The sequence below is a fragment of the Zea mays genome, chromosome 2 (genome assembly GCF_902167145.1).
Source record: "Zea mays cultivar B73 chromosome 2, Zm-B73-REFERENCE-NAM-5.0, whole genome shotgun sequence".
Lineage (NCBI taxonomy): Eukaryota > Viridiplantae > Streptophyta > Magnoliopsida > Poales > Poaceae > Zea > Zea mays.
In genome coordinates, this window is record NC_050097.1 from 60,832,432 (window position 1) to 60,847,427 (window position 14,996).

The 14,996-nt window shown below is 48.1% G+C and overlaps 1 long non-coding RNA gene across 1 annotated transcript; it reads left to right on the forward strand.

Moving 5' to 3' along the window:
- The first annotated feature begins 11,494 nt into the window (after positions 1–11,494).
- LOC109944508 (uncharacterized) lies at positions 11,495–12,458 on the forward strand. The gene is made up of 2 exons (XR_002267563.1): positions 11,495–11,763; positions 12,054–12,458. It is a non-coding gene; the product is annotated as an uncharacterized lncRNA (long non-coding RNA).
- Positions 12,459–14,996: the final 2,538 nt, after the last annotated feature.

Sequence of the window (14,996 nt, forward strand, 5' to 3'; positions counted from 1 at the left end):
CCACACGATCGAAGATCGACGCTTCGAAGTCCACCGGGTGAAGGGGTACCTCGATCTAATCCTGACCGCTCGCTCACAATCCAACGGCGCGCCAAAGTTCTTCCTCCCTACGCCCTCCTATTTCCCTTTCCCGACGGTGCCCGGCACCAGTGCCAACACCGCGCCGCCGGCGACGGCCAATTTGGCCCATCACCGCGCCAAACCTAAATTTAAATATCCTACATAATGCCCAGAGAAGGGCAGACATGAAGGTACTCAACTTACCACAGTTCGGCGTGAAGATCCTCCTGTCCACGTGGTGGCGCGGATCCGCGGCAGTGACGAACCGCGACGAGCAATTCCCACCAACCTGAGACTCGATTACTCTGCCCGCGCCCGCGAGTATCTTCCCCGTGCCCTATGCTTTCCCCTGTCCTAGTCCACGTGGTGGCGCGGATCCGCGGCAGTGACGAACCGCGACGAGCAATTCCCACCAACCTGAGACTCGATTACTCTGCCCGCGCCCGCGAGTATCTTCCCCGTGCCCTATGCTTTCCCCTGTCCTAGTCCACGTGGTCGAATCGATGATCAAACGGATTCTCGCCCACAGCTTCCCCTCACCGCCGACACGCTCACCCTCGGATATTCTCTCACTCGGTTGCAATTGTACACCAGGGATTGCGGAGATGGAAGATAAGGCAAGCCAGAACCCCATGGCATCATATAGGGAGGCACAGTTGAGATGGATCAACGGACTCCCGCGTTTTGTTCGCGCGGGGATATCGGCACGAGCTCCACAGATTACGGCCAGGTTCGGTACGCCGCGAGGAAGTGGGAGTTCGTTTATATGCTGACGCACTGGCCCCACTGGGCAGTGAGACGGTCATGGAGAGCAAGAGTCCAGGCGCATGTGCGGTCTCAGCGGAAGTGATAGTCCAGCGGCGCCGCGAGCGCGAGTTCTGTTACGGCGAAGGGGAAGAAACTGACAACCTGGGCCCGCGTAGCAGAGACAGGGATGAAGAGTGGCGCGGCGAGTGACCGACCGCTGGGTCCCAGGTGTAAGCGTCAGCGGCGTGCGCGCGAGAACCAGCGTGCGACTGACGAAAGGGGCCCACCCGTCGGCGCGTTTGCCCGGTGGCTGGGCTGACCGCGCGCGGAGTTGGCCAAATGGGCCGAATTAGGTACAGTCGGCCCAGGTGAGTTCCCATCTCTTTTTCTTTTTATTTTCTATTCTTTTTCCTTTTTCTATATTTTCTAATCCAAATTTGAATTTAAATTTAAGTTCATCACTACAACTTATGTTTGTGGATTTAGGGGTATTAATTCTGGATATATTTATTTATATATATTATTTATATTTTTCATATCATTTTTCCTTCTTCTCCTTTCCAAAACCCTAAATTTTAATTTAGGGATCAATTCAACCTTTAGAATTATTATTTTTTTTATTATTTTATTTAATGCACAAGCAATAAAACTCCAACGAGATGCACTTTCTTTTATCTTAGTGTCTTTGGTTTGATTTAATCACTCTTCATTTTATATGTGCTCTTTTCATGATGCAAATAAGGCACATAAAATAAGGAAATCACCATGTATTTCTTGTACTCAATTTTGAGTATTACACCCAACTAGATCCCTTGATTAGTGGTTAGAACAAGATATACAATTGTCGGAGTATAAAAACTAAGTCCTTTGCTTGTAAGGAGTATTGCTTTCAAATAATGTGGAATTGATAAATCAATACTACTAATAAGTTTATGAGAATAAATCAAGAGGGCTTAGATAAGAAGAGCAATAACACAAGTTCTTTCTTGCAAGGTGTTGCTTCAATAAATGAGAAGTTAACTTAAAGCAACACCAAATAGTATTAGCAAAGAATAGTGCAAGAAAAACTTAGAAAGGGAAAGAACAAACAAATCACAAGCAATAAGCATACGAGACACGGGTGATTTGTTTTACCGAGGTTCGGCCCTCGAAGGCCTAGTCCCCGTTGAGGAGTCCATTAATGTAACACCCTGAATTTGGGGGTATAAAATTTCTTTGCTCATATTCACAAATTCAGGTGTTACTTCCCTTTTCTCATCCTTCCCCAATCTTCTCTTTCTCATTTCTATAGGAGAAAAGTAGTTATTTTATTTGTAATTATAATTTAGTAGGCTAAACTCCAAGGGAGTATGAATTGTTGCATCATGTTGAACCTTAGATTTCATTTTTGCTTGGTGCATAATTCTTGGAAAGTCTAATTTGAATTTGTGGCTTGTTTGAATTTGAATCAAATAGAGAAAATAAAAAGAAAAGAGAAAACAATTCCAGAATAAAAGGAAAAAGGAAAGAAGCCCTCTCCCCCGCCCCCCTCGGCCTTTCGGCCCACTAAGCCCATCCCGCGCGCGCGCCTCCCCCCCCGCTCTCTCTGCCCTGGCGGGCCCGCCCGTCAGCGCAGCCGCCTTCCGCGCGCCCGCCCCCGCTTTCCTCTCTCTCTCTGCTCACGGGCCCGGCTTGTCAGCCCCGTCGTCCTCGCGTAACCGCCGCCCGAGCTGCGCGCGCCCGCCTTCTCCGCGCCCACGTCGCGCGTGGAGCTCGCAATTGACCCGCCCCTGGCCACTTGAGCCCCGAGCCCCACTCGCCCTCTCCCCCTCCCCCATTTGCGCTCCAGTAGACCCCTCTTCCACCTCTCCCTCGCTGCGCGCACGCCAGAGCGCCGCCGCCAAAAATCCCCGCCGTCCCGAGCTCGTTTCTCGGCCGCCGTTGGAGCTCCGCCGTGTCCGTTGCCACGGTGAGCTTCGCCCCGATGTCCGCAACCCGGGACGCGCCCCAATTCCCTCTCCCCCTCCCTATTTCTCTCTGCCCGCGCTCACCCGCCGTTCCCCGTGCAGCCGCAGAGGTCCGCCACCGTCGGCCCGGGCCACCGTCGCGCCATTCCCGCCGCCGAGGAGTCCCCGGAGCCCGCCTTGAGGTAAGGAACCTCTCCCGCCCCTATCGACCCGTGTATTGCCTTCTGTTGCGCTGAATTCCTCGCCGGAGTTGTTTCATGCCGCCGCCGAGCCGCTCCGCCGTGAACCGCCCCCCTCCGGTGTCTCTGCCCCGACCCAGACCCCACCAGAGGACTCCCCGTGCCCTCCCCAACCTTCCCGGCCACTCAGGTCGCCCCAGAGACCCGCCAAACGCCCGCGCCCCTCGTCTCCGGCGAGTCCTCCGCCGCGGGGACGAGCGCCGCCGCCCCAGCTAGCCGTAGGAGAAGCCCAGGCCGGCCACCCGATCCCCACCGTCCGTCCCAGATCGGGCGGTCCCGTTTTGATTAGGCCAAGCCTAATCCTGGCCGTCCGCCGGAGATCCAGCGGCCCAGGCCCACTTCCCCCGCACCCCGTCTCCCTGCCGTTTGGGCCCCGCCTGTCAGCCCGCCCGCGCGCTCGCTCTGCCCGCCGGTCCCGCCTGTCAGCCCGCCCGCGCGCTCGCTCTGCCCGCCGGCCCCGCCTGTCAGCCTGCCCGCGCCCCGCGCTGCCCGCCTGTTCCCGCCTGTCAGTCGCCCAGGCCGCCGCGCGCTCGTGCGCCCGCCCGCAGGATCTAATCCTGGCCGTTCGCGTGAGATCCGACGGCCGTAGGAGCCCGATACCCCTTCGCCTGCGCAGTTTCTTAAAGAGACCCCCGGTTTTCTGGAATTTGAACCCGCCGTCCCTGGTTTCTCGCAGTTAGGTCCCTGGGCCTTTTATTTAATTCAAAATAGGTACTTAGGGTATATTTTTAATCCCCAAACTTGTAAAATTCATAACTTTGTCATATGAACTCCAAATGAGGTGCTTCAAATTGCAAAATGCTCATGATGTTTTTGTCTATCTATTTAAACAATGTTTCCCTGCTGTTTCCATGTACCAATTAATAGTTAATCACCAGGATAGGATTAAGGCTATTGGAACCCTATTTGAGATAATTAGAAATTGGTAGACTTTAATAAAAGTTGGATTACTTAAGTTTATGGACTTAAACACCTAAGTTTAGGAACTTAAAACCAGGTAATGATTTAACCCCTCCACTGACTTAAACCTGTTTAGTGGATAATGAATCACTTTGTATAGTCCTCTACCCCAGACCTAGGGAACACCAGAGTACCTATCTCTTTTCTAGTATGAACTTGTGATCTCTCTGCTGCATATGTTTGGTATGTTGCTTTTTGTTTGTTGTCTTCCCAAGTGCATAGTGTGAATGATTACTTTACGTAGACAACGAGCAGTCTGTGTTTCCCGAGGAGGTTGCAGAGGAAGTCCCTGATCAGCAGTTTGGTGAAGGCAAGTGTCCTCTGTCCCATTATGTCCTATTCATTTATAATTTACTACCCCGCATTACTTACTTGAAACCTAAGGATTGACTAGCTTTACACTTTACTTTGTCCTTGATGACCTACTGGGTTGTTATGGTTAGCACTCTGCTATTGCCTTAACTTAATCAATGAACATGATGTGGCTATTTATGATACTGTTATCCTGATGATGTTGATGATCTTGTGATACTCTAGGGGGCTCAGGCTGTTTCCTGAGTACCTCTCCGTAAGGACCTGTTCGTTGAGAGACCACCCGGGATAACAGTGCAACCATGAGGGTGAAATGGGATGCCCTTAGCTGATTAATTGGATGAACTAGAGGTGTAGTTGCTTAGCCGTCGTGCCGTCAATGGGGTCCAGGCACAGTGCTTGCTCTGCCGAGGCTGAGTGCCGAGGTTCTTTCATTTTGCTCTTTGTTAGTCACTCTCCTGCGGGGAGGGGTACTGTGTTTATCAAACTGGAGAAACCTAACGGGCAGCTATGATCTCTAGGGAATCTTTGTAAAAGCTACGTAGTGATGCCCTGCCGGACCACCTAGGTAGTGGTCAATGGGGATTAGCTCTCCCCGGGTAGAAAGGGAATCATGGCTCATGGGTAAAGTGTGCAACCTCTGCAGAGGGTAGTGAAACTGGTATATTAGCCGTGCTCACGGTTAAGAGCAGCCTTGGGATCCTCTTTGATTAGAGATACAGATGGTTCGAGATACAGGGATTATGTTATGGTTTTGGTTCGACTATGATGATGTTGTTCCTCGATGAGGAAATGGTTTATGGGTTGGTTAATGCTAAAATTTGGCTTCTACTAATGATAAATACCTGACCAACTAAAAGCAACTGCTTGAGCCTAACCCCTCATAAAGCTAGTCCACTTCAGCCAAACGGGACATTTGCTGAGTACGTTGATGTGTACTCATCCTTGCTTTACCACAAAACACCAGGTTGTCCGCATTGTAACCACTGCTCAGGAGAAGGCGAAGCCGTGGAAGGAGACTTCCAGGAGTTCCAAGACTACGATGAATTCTAGGTGTGGGTTGGCGGCAACCCCCAGTCAGCTGCCTGTGGAGGCTTTATCCTTACTGCGTTTCGCTAGCACTTTGATTTAACTGTTAAGTTGATGACTATGTGGATGTCTATGACTCTATGATGTAATAAGTACTCTTTTATGTTATTATTCGAGCATTGTGTGATGATGTTCATTTATGTAATCGCTGTGTACGTGAGTTCTGATCCTGGCACGTACATAGTTCGCATTCGGTTTGCCTTCCAAAACCGGGTGTGACATAAGTGGTATCAAAGCCGTGCTGACTGTAGGACCGCTGACCTAGAGTAGCACTGGTCGTACTAAGGACTATTGACCCTCCCCCTCACCTTGACATCTGATGTTACTTCAAAAGTCGGTCACCTCGACCAACCCTATGTTTTACTATCTATATATACTATACCTTGCTAAAAATTTTATCTTATTCTGTTTATGGTTTATTCACTTGTCATATTAGTTCTGCTCTTACTCTTAGGCTCACGGTGTCTTTTGTAGATGGCTCGTCTTAGACACACTGCACGTAAGTCGGTGATTCCTTTCCTGCCGTCTCGACTTGCGGAGCGTCCTCTGCACCGCACCGTGTCCGGTCAGTCGAGTCACCTGGAGAGACTGCACCACCGCCTGCGTGAGGAGCAGGAACGCCGGCGCCAGCACAGAGAGCAGCAGGGCTCTTCCTCCCCACCCCAGCGAGAGGTGGAGTCCGTGAGGCCCCGTTCCTCTGTTGCCCAGCTGGAGGCGCCCCCTGCACCACCGCGGGACGCCCCGGCTGTTGGAGGAGCTACTGGAGGAGATCCTGGAGGAGACCCCGACGACGATGACTCAGACCACAGCACGGAGTCTTCTGAGCCGCAGGAGGCGGAAGGATGGGTCGCCCGACCCATCACCCGTGACGCCGCTCGCGGTTGTCACTTCCACGACGCACTCGACACCTTGCTGCGCCAGGCTTTCGACCGACACACCTGGTCGATCGAGTATCGTTGTGTAGTCTACCAGCACAGTCGCGGGAGGTACCCGGACCGCTGGGAGGCTACCTGCCTAGTTCACCGTCCGGAGGATGACCTCCGGGGTGCGGAGGCCGTTTCGGAGCACTATTCCATCTCCGAGAGGGACACTGCAGAGGCGGCTATGCAGGATGCAGCACGGCGTGCACTCTCCCAGTACTGCTCTTTGTTCGGTGGGGTGGCCGACGGTCTTAACCTTCGGTACTACCCCCGCCGCCCTACTGGCAGCACGGAGAGTGTGGTTGTCTCACCTGTTGGTGAGGGTAACCCTAGGTTGAGCAGCACAGTCAACCTAGTCGCAGTGCTTAACACCGAGCTGGATCACTCTCTGGACGAGCTAAGCAGAGCTCGAACGGAGATTGCGGAGTTGCGTGCTGAGCTGGCAGAGCGCCATCACCAGGAGGGTGGTTCTCCCGCTCCTGTCGGGACTCAGCACCCATACCGCTCACCGCCACGTGGTCACCACACTTATGGTTCCCCTGTCTGTAAGACCAGGATAGATCTGGATCCTTAGATCGTTAGCGTTGGAGTTTGTAATAATTCTTAAGTCAGATGTCTCAGTCTTAGGTAGTCAGGTTAGTTTGCTTATCAGTTGCTCCCATTTAGTTTAGTTTGCTTATCAGTTGCTTTCATGCTTGTTATGATGAACTTGTGCTTGATTTGAATCTTTGTAATGACTGTAGCCAACATGTGGGTTTCCCCTGCAGTTTGGCTTAGCTAGTAATGTTAATGAAGTCAGTTGTTTAGTTGGGAAACCCTTTACTTCTACTTTCCTTCTTATCTGAGAAGCTATGTTGAATCATGAATGAGGATCAGTGAAGCTCTTTGTTCACTCAGTGTCATGAAGAATTCTGTATTCTCTTTCTTATGCTGAAGGGTTGTAAGATCAATGCTGATGTATGAATGTCTTCCACAGATGTCTGACAACAGGCGCCGATGCAACAGGCGTGCTCAGCAAGAGCAGCATGACCAGCAGGAGGAACAACAGAGGCAGCCTCCCCCACCACCCCCAATGTCAGTGGAGCAGATGTTCTTGATGCAGACTCAAGCAGTGCAGGCCATTGGGCAGACTCTGGCAGCCATGCAGCAGGCTCAACAGCAACCCCAACCCCAATTGCAAGTGCAGATGCCCCAGATGCCACGAGATAAGCGTGGTGAGTTCATGAGAGGGCACCCTCCTACCTTCGCCCATTCTGCTGACCCCATGGATGCAGAAGACTGGCTGCGCGCAGTGGAAAGGGAGCTGCGCACCGCCCAATGTGACGACAGGGAGAAGGTTCTGTATGGTCCCCGTCAGCTAAGGGGAGCAGCCCAGTCCTGGTGGGAGTCCTACCTCGCCACCCATGCTGACCCCGAAGCCATCACATGGGAAGAATTCAGCGAGAGTTTCCGCAGATACCATGTGCCAGAGGGACTGATGATCGTGAAGAAGGAGGAGTTTCTGGCTCTGAAGCAGGGACCCCTGTCTGTTAGTGAGTACAGAGACAAGTTTCTGCAGCTGTCTCGTTATGCACCCGAGGATGTCAACACTGATGCTAAAAGGCAGTACAGGTTCATGAGAGGTTTGGTGGATCCCCTGCATTACCAGCTGATGAATCACACCTTCCCCACCTTCCAGCACCTGATCGATAGGGCAGTTATGACTGAGAAGAAGCGTAAGGATATGGAAGATCGGAAGCGCAAGATGAGTGGACCCCAGTCCGGAGGCATCAGCCGTCCACGTTTCTCAGGCAGTTCGTCTCAGCAAGGCAGGCCTGGTCACCCACAGGGATATCAGAATCAGAATCAGCGTCCGCATCAGCAGCAGTTTCAGAGGCAGTACCCACAGCAGCAGCAGCAGTATCGTCAGAACAGCCAGCAGGGAGGTAATCAGTATCAGAAGCAGAACAACTAGGCACCTCGCCTTCCTGCCCCAGCAGCAAATCAGAGCAACCAAGCAGCCCCAGCACAAGGAGGAGGCAGAGGATGTTTCCACTGTGGAGATCAAGGCCACTGGGCGATGCAGTGCCCAAAGAAGTTGGCGCAGCAGCAGACCAACCCCAATGCTCCAACAAGGCAAGGTGTACTGCAGCCGGCAGCAGGCAATCGTAGCCAAGCGTACAACCGTGGAAAGGTGAACCACTTGGAGGCCGAGGCAATCCAGGATGCACCAGATGTGGCAGTAGGTATGTTCTCAGTCGAATCTCATCCCGCAAAAGTGCTATTTGATACTGGTGCAACTCATTCATTTGTCACTGCAACATGGGTAGAATTGCATAACATCTCAGTAGAGGTGATGAGGACATTGCTGTCATTGATACAACCACACATCACTTCACCATTCGTAGCTAATCAGGGACCAATGACACGAGCTTGTGCACGTAAACTTATTTATAAGGTGAACTCGTTTCTTGCTGCTGAAGCTAATTCTTCTTTAAAAGAGGTACTAAAGCCTTGCGATGACTTTATTATGCTTAGGTGTTTGGGAGGTGAACCATCTTGGACTGGAGAAGGCAACAAGGCAATAAAGGCTGCTGCACCCGAGAGGATTTCGTAACAGCATCAAGTACAAGTTTAAATGGGGGCATATCTTCCAACTTCCAAGGCCGTTTAATGCAAATAAATACTTGTTGGAAAGCTCCCTTCGTCTACTTGCTGGTGGATCAAGAATTAATGGGAGACTACACCCGAGGCGTCCAGAAACTGCCGAGGGAACTTCATGACTCCACCAGAATTCCTTCTTCCTATTTCTCTATTTAAGCAACTAGCAGCCACCAAAGAACTTGGGTTTTGTTTGATGTAAGTTTAGCCTTTGCTACTTCCTTGTAAACGCGTGTGTCGGCTAGACCACCCGAATACTTGAAACGAGACCCCAACTTTATCAGATCCGTGCGTGTTTGCTTGTTATCTTGTTCTTGCTTGTTCTCGATTGCTTGCAGGTTCAAGGCTGTTCTTGGCACGACAAGAGCAGCAACAACAGGAGCCGGTGTAACTATCGCTAAGGCGCAGCACCCTTGTGGTTGTTGTAGTCGGATAGCACAACGTCGACCTCCACCCCAAATCGTAGTTATCAGGAGACGGTGTACCTGTCGCTCAAGGCGCCACACCATCTTGGTTGTGGTAGTCGGGCAGCCAACGTCGTTCTCCAACAAGTTTTCCACCTCCATCATCTCTCATCGAAAGATCGGGCACCCTTCTACCCGTTGGGTTCATCAAGTGGTATCAAATTTCAGGTTGCTCGGTGAGAGAACTCAATCTTCCTTGTTTTATTTACCTACAGTCCACTTTTGCCCAAAGATATATTTAGATCAGAAATTCACCTAAAAACAGTTTGAGCCTTTGCTTTACTACTTAGTTTTCGACTTGTTGAATTCACGGTTGCTGCATTTGGGTCGAGTTGCTGGTCTAAAGTTTTCTTAACGCTAGAATTTCGAGTTCGCGCCACCTTGTTTCAATCACCAGTTTAGACCTCTTGCTGCAATTCAACCAAAAAGAAGAGAAAGCAAAAGGCGAGTGCATAAAAAAAGCCGCACTAATCAGCAAAATAAAAAAAGACACGTGCAAAAAAAAGAGAGAGAGAAAACTAGTTCTGAATATTGGTAGATAAAATTCCACGTGCAACAAAAAAAAGACAGTTTGTGTGCCATCGTTTCACAAGTTTATAAGTTAGCTTGCTGTTTTGAGTATTTGGTGATATCATTTGTGTAACGGCTCGCGTCTCTATTACGGTTTGGACTAGGACCAGCACAACACCATTGTGGAACGTTTATTCAACTTGTTGTGGCTAACGTGGTACTAGCTATTCCTTGGAACTATTGAAATTGCAGCTACCTATAAATCCACAAATTTTTCTACAACACCACCAGGTTGTGCTAGTAGCCACTGTTGCTGTTCTTGCTGTTTGCCGGCACCTCCTGTATTGCGTGGTGAGAATTTGTAAGAACTTGTTTAACCAGTTTGAGAGTGAGAGATTACAACAATGATTCCTAGTAGTTTATAGGATCAAAGATATTTTTTATTGTTTCTTGTCTTTACTAAATATGGCAGGTGATATGGAGATTTTTGAGCCAACCGAACATTATATTCAAGGCATCATTCAACACTTACCTTCATATGCCGGTAAATTCGATCCTCATGCATACATTGATTGGGAGCTCAAGGTAGATAAGGAATTTGATGAGTATGATCTATCTCAAAAACAAAAGATTTATATTGCCTCTAATGTGTTAACTGAGCATGCATTGATGGAATGGAAATATATTTGTAGGCATAACAAAGTTCCACAGTCTTGGGAAGACTTCAAACTTCATTTTAGAGATGCATTCATTCCTACATACTATGCTGATCATTTGCTTTCTAAATTAGACACGTTAAAGCAGGGGCCTAGGACCGTGAAAGAATATTATCATGATTTTAAAATTTGTACCACGTTTGCTGGTTTAGATGAATGCATGGAAGATGTAATGACAAGGTTTACAAATGGACTCAATTCTGAAATTCATACTATGGTCATGCATGAAACTTATGGACACCTTTCTCACTTGTTTTTGCTTGCATGTAAAGCTGAAAAAGAGATCGTGTTATACAATTATACATGCACCGAACATGCGACACATAGTTCCTCTTTTTTGTCTCCTCTACATGCTGAACAAGAGCACAAAATAGAGAAAATTGATGTTGTTTTTCCATCATCACAAGAAGTATTGTTTGCAAACCCTTGTGATAGCGAAGAGTTGGTGGATAATTCACTTTTATTCAGGAAACAACTAGTGAATGAACATGTTACATCTGATATTGAACCAAACATTTTGGCTAAAAAGGAACATGTCATTTGTATTGCAAATGAAACTGAAGAAATAAATTTGCTCTCTTCTTTAAATACTTGGGGCTATATTGAGTTTGATGATCTTTGTGAGCTCGGTAATTTGGACAATATTTTATTTGATAGGTCAACTATGCCTTGTCCTTCTCATGCTATATTTTACTTTGATGGCAAGTACAACAATACAGGACAATTTTTAGTGCATAGAGTTTATATTTCATCAATATATAGTGTTTCTTCACTTTGCACAAATAAGATATTGGCATGTTCTCAAGAAGTGGAGAAATTATTGTTTCCATGTACTTTAGTAAAAGTTTCAGGTTTCTTTTTAGAAGATCATGATAAAACATTAGTCATGAACATCAACCATGATGCAAAACTGAGGACAGTTTGCTGTCAAGAAGGGGAGAATGATGAGAACATAACCTGCCCAGATATGACCATGTCAATGGCTCCTGCTGCGAAGGTGAAACTCTTCCACATTAAAACTACCATCGATATATTTGAAGAATTGATATTGCGCCGTAAAGTGTGTATACTTTTATTTGTAGAACTTCTTACATGGATTAAGCGAGGTGTTAAGGGTGCAAGGAAGGCTTTGAGGAACAAAGAAGTTGATTGGGGACCAAGTAATGATATTTTCAACATCCCTTAATCAGGCAATCATATCATCAGAATTTACCACATACCGTACACGCTAGAGTCGAGGACGACTCTATTGTAAGAAGGGGAGGATGATGAGGACATTGCTGTCATTGATACAACCACACATCACTTCACCATTCGTAGCTAATCAGGGACCAATGACACGAGCTTGTGCACGTAAACTTATTTATAAGGTGAACTCGTTTCTTGCTGCTGAAGCTAATTCTTCTTTAAATGAGGTACTAAAGCCTTGCGATGACTTTATTATGCTTAGGTGTTTGGGAGGTGAACCATCTTGGACTGGAGAAGGCAACAAGGCAATAAAGGCTGCTGCACCCGAGAGGATTTCGTAACAGCATCAAGTACAAGTTTAAATGGGGCATATCTTCCAACTTCCAAGGCCGTTTAATGCAAATAAATACTTGTTGGAAAGCTCCCTTCGTCTACTTGCTGGTGGATCAAGAATTAATGGGAGACTACACCCGAGGCGTCCAGAAACTGCCGAGGGAACTTCATGACTCCACCAGAATTCCTTCTTCCTATTTCTCTATTTAAGCAACTAGCAGCCACCAAAGAACTTGGGTTTTGTTTGATGTAAGTTTAGCCTTTGCTACTTCCTTGTAAACGCGTGTGTCGGCTAGACCACCCGAATACTTGAAACGAGACCCCAACTTTATCAGATCCGTGCGTGTTTGCTTGTTATCTTGTTCTTGCTTGTTCTCGATTGCTTGCAGGTTCAAGGCTGTTCTTGGCACGGCAAGAGCAGCAACAACAGGAGCCGGTGTAACTATCGCTAAGGCGCAGCACCCTTGTGGTTGTTGTAGTCGGATAGCACAACGTCGACCTCCACCCCAAATCGTAGTTATCAGGAGACGGTGTACCTGTCGCTCAAGGCGCCACACCATCTTGGTTGTGGTAGTCGGGCAGCCAACGTCGTTCTCCAACAAGTTTTCCACCTCCATCATCTCTCATCGAAAGATCGGGCACCCTTCTACCCGTTGGGTTCATCAAGAGGCAATGATGCCGCCCATGAGGATTAATTCGGTTGGTGGCAAGGTGCAAACAGATAAAATATGTTCAAACATAATGGTGGAAATAAGGGGGATAGGATTCCCCAGTGACTTAATAGTAATAGACACCCCTGGGATAGACGTTATTCTAGGGATGAATTGGTTAATGAAGTATGAAGCAAATGTTAGTTGTGACAAGAGGACCGTAACATTGAAGTCCCCGTCAGGAGAAGAGGTAGTGGCCGAGCTAAGGATGCCTAAGTCAGAAGAGGGAGTCTGTCACCAGATTTCAGTTGATAGTAAGGAGCCCAACCCGCTCGAGGCTATCAAGGTTGTGTCAAACTTTCTGGATGTGTTTCCCGAGGAGCTAACGGGCATGCCACCCGAGAGAAAGGTTGAATTTGCCATAGAGCTTATCCCTGGTACCGCCCCCATTTCCAAAAGAGCCTATCGAGTGTCTGGACCAGAATTGGTGGAACTCAAGAAGCAGATAGATGAGATGTTAGAGAAGGGTTACATTAGACCAAGCACCTCGCCTTGGGCCGCTCCAGTGTTGTTTGTAGAGAAGAAAGATGGTACCAAAAGGATGTGCATAGACTACAGAGCCTTGAATGAAGTCACTGTCAAGAACAAGTACCCCCTGCCAAGGATAGAAGATTTGTTCGACCAGCTCAGAGGTGCCAGCGTATTCTCGAAGATAGATCTGAGATCTGGTTACCATCAACTCAGAATCCGACCCTCAGATATACCGAAGACGGCATTCATCACCAAGTATGGGTTATATGAGTTCACAGTTATGTCCTTTGGTTTGACAAATGCGCCAGCCTCCTTTATGTATCTGATGAACAGCGTGTTCATGGACTATCTAGACAAGTTTGTGGTAGTGTTCATCGATGACATTCTCATATACTCTCAAAGTGAGGAAGATCATGTAGAGCATTTGAAGATGGTATTGCAAAGGCTTCGAGAGCATCAGTTGTATGCCAAGCTGGGCAAATGCGAGTTCTGGATTCATGAAGTCTTATTTCTGGGTCACATCATAAATCAAGATGGGTTAGCAGTGGATCCAAAGAAAGTAGCAGATATCCTGAACTGGAAAGCACCGAAGGATGTTCGTGGGATCAAGAGCTTCATTGGAATGGCTGGATATTATAGGCGTTTCATTGAAGGCTTCTCAAAGATTGCTAGGCCAATGACAGCGTTGCTAGCGAAGAAAGTTGAGTTTAAGTGGACTCAAAAGTGTCAGGAAGCATTTGAAGAACTGAAGAATAGATTGACTACAGCTCCTGTGTTAGTCCTGCCTGATGTTCACAAGTCATTCTCAGTGTATTGCGACGCTTCTTACACCGGATTGGGATGTGTGCTGATGCAAGAAGGAAGAGTTGTAGCATACTCATCTCGGCAACTGAAGATCCACGAGAAAAATTATCCCACCCATGACCTGGAGTTGGCAGCAGTGGTTCATGCTTTAAAGACCTGGAGACATTACCTGTATGGGCAGAAGTGCGACATCTACATGGATCATAAAAGTCTGAAGTACATATTCACCCAGTCAGAGTTAAACATGAGGCAGCGAAGATGGTTGGAATTGATCAAAGACTATGAGTTGGAGATACATTACCATCCAGGCAAAGCCAACGTCGTTGCAGATGCTCTAAGCAGGAAGAGTCAAGTCAATATGTTGGCCTCGTACCCGATGCCGTATGAGTTAGCCAAAGAGTTCGACAGACTGAGCCTGGGTTTCCTGAACAGTACGCAAGGAGTAACAGTGGAATTAGAGCCCACCTTAGAGCGGAAGATCAAAGAAGGACAGAAGGATGATGAAAACATCAGCAAGATCCGGCAGCTGATCTTAGAAGGAAGAGGCAAAGACTTTCGAGAGGATGAAGAGGGGGTAATATGGTTCAAGGACCGATTGTGTGTTCCCGACCTCAAACCTATTCGGGAACTGATCCTCAAGGAAGCTCATGAGACAGCCTACTCCATACACCCTGGAAGTGAGAAGATGTACCAGGACTTAAAAAGAAGGTTTTGGTGGTATGGTATGAAAAGAGAGATCGCAGAATATGTCGCTATCTGCGATAGCTGTCAAAGAACCAAAGCAGAGCATCAAAGGCCCGCCGGATTGTTGCAGCCATTGCGGATTCCTCAGTGGAAGTGGGATGAGATCGGGATGGATTTTATAGTCGACCTACCTCGTACCCGGG